Consider the following 5,419-nt stretch of genomic DNA (forward strand, 5'->3'; position numbering starts at 1 on the left):
TCCCTTCCCTTCCCTTCCCTTCCCTTCCCTTCCCTTCCCTTCCCTTCTTTCTCTTTTGAGATTTGTCAAAAACATGCCTCTCTGGTATTCAAAAACAAATGAACAAAAAGAAATGTGGACATTTGAGTCATGAAGATCTTACAGAAAGAGTAAAGAAAATCCAAAGAGAATAAGAGAGTTATATATATAAAAAAGATCTTTTAAAGGCCTTTAAACTCATTATATTGAGCTTTAATTGAAATAATTCAATTTCTGTAATAAGGAAATAATATGCTTAGAAGTAAGTTAAAACATTTGATAACTCATAAAGGATTTTTTTTGCAGATGAAAATATGCACTATTAATTATAGGCTTCTTATTGTAATGTAACTTTATTATCCACTTAGAAGAAATAACTTTTTAAGAAAGAACCCTCATTTGAACTAGTGATTGTTGAAAGTGATTGAAATGATGATGAAAATGATGAACTAATGATTGAGGCTAATATGAATAAGATTATGAATAAACTACGTATTGTTGGTAAAAGATTTCTCATGATACTAATCCTGTAAGTCTGCTTTCTGAAAAATAACAGAACATGTCTGCATTTATCAGTTCATGGTATCATATAGACAAATGAAAAAAAAAATAATTAAAACTCTAAGTTCAATAATTTGGCTGGTAAATCCCACAACCAGACCTCCACCAGCTGACAATGCTCTTTTGTAGCCTAGATGGCTGTTGGCATATACTGCAAGATCATATTGCTGGCTTATGGTCTACTCATCCTCCAGGACTCTCAGATCCTTTTGGGATTAGTGGCTTTCCAGACCCTCAGCCTGTGAAGCTGTAAAACAGTACAGGACTCAGGATCAATCTCAGTGGCAAAGCAGTAGTGACAACAACACACCAGCTGGACGTTGTGCCAGTGATCCCGACTGTCTGAGACTGACACTTTAGTCAGTTTTCAACCCACCTACATTCTTCTAGTCCATCAGTTTGTCTGAGGATGTTACAGATGATAGTGTCAAAACCCTTGCTGAAGTTCAGATGAACAACATCCACTACTTTCCCCTCATCCACCAAGCCAGTCATCTCATTTTAGAAAGTTATCAAGTTGGTCACATATGACTTACCCTTCACATACCCATGCAGACTACTCTTAGTCACCTTCTTTTCCTTTAAATGTCTGTAAATGGTCTCCTAGATTATTTGCTCCATCACCTTTTCAGGGATTGAGGTGAGGCTGACCAGTCCATAGTTCCCTGGATCCTCCTCTGGGCCCCACCTGAAGACAGCGGTGACATTTGCTTACTCCATTCTTCAGAAATCTCTCATGATCTCTCAGATATTCAGAAGATACTTGAGAGTGGCCTTACAATGACACGTGCCCTGCAGGCACCTCACCTTCTCAGCCTGTCCCTCCTAGAGAGTCTGCATCCACCCATTCCAGAACACTAGTTGTATGAGCTACCCCAACAAGTCTCTGTGATTGCTAATTCTCATTTCAGGCCTTTCATTCTCATTTCAGGCCATCTATAGCACTGCTTTCAAGCGCTGACTGCTACTCTCACAGTAGCTGAGGTGTTTTCATAATCTGTTGTGCTTAATCTGATGTACTTCTGAACTTGGCCTGTATTTCACCATATTATGAGCAATATATGTATAAAAATGCAATCTTAATTTCTATTACTTCTGAGAAGAACATGGGTTTAACTTCTGCATTTAAGCATCCCTTCTACAGAATTTCCTGTAAGTTTTAAATGAATGCATTTCAAAATGACTGTGAGTAAGTGGATGTATCACAAATTAGATTTTTTTTTTTCAAGTAACTGTAGCATGCTTTGTCTTTTATTTTTGGCAAAATGTAGGGGGAACAGTAAGATCTAGATGGTGCAAGATGGTTGCTGCCAGCTTCAGTGTCTCTTCAAATACAGTCTTATCACCTAAAAGGAGAACAAATACAGTTTTTAAAGACAGGAGAACAGAAGCATGAAGAAGTGTTAAGATTTATTCCAGGATCACACTGAGACAACAGAAGAACAAGTTATTTGGATCTACGTGTTCTGCACTATGGTTATAATATTTGAATTCTCCTGTAACTTGGTTAAGTATCACACAAATTTATAAGGCGTTACTTTAAATCAGACTTTTCCTGGCATTTCTGGAATTCTAAACTTAACTTCAGAAGTGTAATATTTTTTTGCTCCTTTTTTTTTTTTTTTTTTTTTTTTTTTTGGGGTGGGGGTAGAGAATTTCAGGTGAAAAATCATCAGAGCTAATTCTATTGTAATTAATATTCATAAAATATTAGTCTCTTTGACTTTTAGAATACATACATACATATAATTATGTGTACTTCTCTGTCTGCAAACCCAGAGCCAGGAGAATGCTTTCAGATGTAGATACTGTATATATCTGTATACTTTCTCAGTAGTTGAGGGAAATAGTAGTAGGTGGAAATACTTAATAATGGCATTCCAGAATGTAAGTACTGTAGAAATACATATTAATGTTGTTATGTATTTTCTTATAAGGTATCATCTTTTCAACAATAAAAAAACTTTTATTATTACAAGTCCCCATACAATAATGTTTCCTTTATAATTACTTTGCATTTTTTTCCTTCTTTCTCTGTCTCTTTTTGGAGTGGTGTCCATGTGAGTTCCACAGAGATCTCAAGATTATTCCTCTTCAGTCAATTTCAGCTGAAAATAATTTTTTCCACATTTTCTATTTTAATATGTGATGCAAAAATCAATGTTATTCTATTGGATTCTTCATTCAATATATATTGTGTTTTCCTTGTCTGGGTTCAAATAGATTTAATCAAAATGTAAAAAGTAATATCACTGATGTTGGCCCTTTTGATTAAGTCTCTAGGCTTCATTCTTAGGAAATCTATGAAGTTATTAGTTTACTTAGCACAATAGTTAATTTTCAAAGTATTATCTTTTCACTGCATACCAAATAAAATTTCAGTTTATACTAATAATTAAAGTACAACCCTATCTGAAAAGTGACTACATAATATGGCACCTTTTTTATTAGACAAGGACTCTATGTGTACAGAGAAGATACAGATGTGGAGTGAGCCCTGGAAATCTCATAAGCAGTATAGAGATGGGGAAATAACTAAATGAGACGGGAGGAAAAACTAGCCTTCACACTTGTGTGTAAGCACTGTAGTTCTGGTCCTTTTACAAAGAGAAGAGTATAAAGATTGTTGCCCCAAAAGAGAAAAGGATTAAAGGCAGAGCCTGAGGTTTTACAATGTTTTCAAAGGAAATGGCTTTGGGCCTGCCTGGGGTGCACATGAACATTGCAGAAGGTAGCCTGCAAGGCACTGACTTTATCCAGTGCTCCTCGGCCTTCTGTCCTTATTGGCATGTAGTTATGCCGTCTTTGGAAACACTTTGGCAATAGCAGCTAAAGCATGAGTGAAAACAGTGGTATGAAGACAGAGGCTGAGCAGAATTTGAGAGCTCATAAAAAATAAAATAAAATAAAATAAAATAAAATAAAATAAAATAAAATAAAATAAAATAAAAGCAGATGAGGAAAGTACTTGTATGCTACTGCAGGGCTGGGCAGCTTCATTGTGGATGTGTGAACAGCTGCATGCTGCCACTTCTAGCATCTTGCGTCATCAAAGTTCACCTGGAACTGCCTAAGAGCCAAGATGTTCTGAAGTTTTGAATGCATAATGCTGCAGGTAGTCTGAATATTCGTTTTATCTAAGACATATTTATGTGAGTAAACCTCTACAGACAGTGACTGCAACCCAGCACACAAGTCCTTTTCAATTCTTTACTTGTTGTGGCAATAAAGGGAGAAAAGGGAAGCCAGCTCAAAAGTTTCATGAAGCCTCCCCATGGGACTCATGTATTTTCAAAGCCATTCTGGCCTCTGTGAGTGGATTTTCAAATAGGAGAAAAATGGATTTCTTAGATCAGTCCAAAGCAAAATAAATGTAAATTTGTCAAGCTTTCTGGACCAAACTTAGATAGCATGTGAATCTTTTACCAAGGAAAACTGCCTTCAAGGACAAACATAGTTTCTGCAGCTTCTGCTGCTTGTACAGCATTGAAAAGACTTTTTTTTGTCTGAAAACTCATACTGTGACCTTTCTGTGCGAGTTAAAGTGGACATAATGCGTCTCATTTTCTGGTATTCCAAAATACCTATATATATACCTATATATATGTAACTAGCAAATATTAATGATTAACGTTAAGGAAATGGTAATAATGAACACAAAGTAATGCTGAAAATGCAGGAAGTCTGTAAGGAAGCATTCTGAGTTATCATAATTTCAATTTTGGTAAGATGGCAGTTTCATGTAAAAAATCCACTAGAAACATATGTAAGATGTCATCAATACCTATTTTATATTGGATGAAATAATGCTGCCACAGTATCCAGGATCAGCACCATCAAATGACAGAGTAGGGAACACACCTAAACAAGTAGAATGATAGTGTCTCTTTCAGCCTAGTAACAGGCAGTGTCAAAAATGTATATGCCAGCCTAGAGAGTTGAAAACAAGTAGTGGCAGAGTGCTTAAGAGACTTCCAGAAAAGCTACATAGGAAACTAAACTTCATTTGTCTTGGTGCTACTAGAACAATTTTATCTATTTTTACCTTCGGAAATCTAATGTACGAAGAAATAGTTACTGACATGACAGTGTATCACCATGTTTTTCTTAACATTCTAACTATCCAAGAAAGGTGTCTGCTGTAAGAGAATATTAGTTTAGTAGTAATATTTCCACTTCCAGGAGTAACAGCATTTTACAAACTGCTGAAAAAAAGTGTAATGAAAGAAACAGATGATAAGAAAATGCTTTTTCAGATCTTTTGCGCAATAACTGTCCTTATAATGAATTTCATAGAATCACAGAATCGTAGAATCATTTAAGTTGGAAAACACCTTTGGGTCATCAAGTCTATCTGTGACATTGGTGCTGATTTCAGCCAACAGTATTGCAAAAAAAAAGAGTGTGGTAGAAAGCTTTAAGATTTTTAAAGAGGTCATGCTTGTACAACTACAAATTGCCTTGACAAGTATTATCCCTGAGATATGTGCACTTGTCCTGGTTTCAGTTAGGACAGTTATTTTTCCTCCTAGTAGCTGGTAGGGTGCTATGTTTTGGATTAGGATGAGAAGAGTGCTGATAACATGCTGATGTTTTAATTGCTGCAGAGCACTGCTTATACTAAGCCAAGGACTTCTCAGCTTCTCTCTCTGTCCTGCCAGCGGGCAGGCTGGGGGTGCAGCAAGAGCTGGGAGGGGACAGACCCAGGACAGCTGACCCAAACTGGCCAAAGGGGTATTCCATACCATCTGACGGCATGCTAAACAATATATAGGGGTGGCTGGCCGGGGTGGGGGGACCAGCTGCTCAGGGTTGGGCTGGGCATCAGTCAGCGGGTGGT

The sequence above is a fragment of the Oxyura jamaicensis genome, chromosome Z (assembly GCF_011077185.1).
Source record: "Oxyura jamaicensis isolate SHBP4307 breed ruddy duck chromosome Z, BPBGC_Ojam_1.0, whole genome shotgun sequence".
In the NCBI taxonomy this organism is placed as follows: Eukaryota; Metazoa; Chordata; class Aves; order Anseriformes; family Anatidae; genus Oxyura; species Oxyura jamaicensis.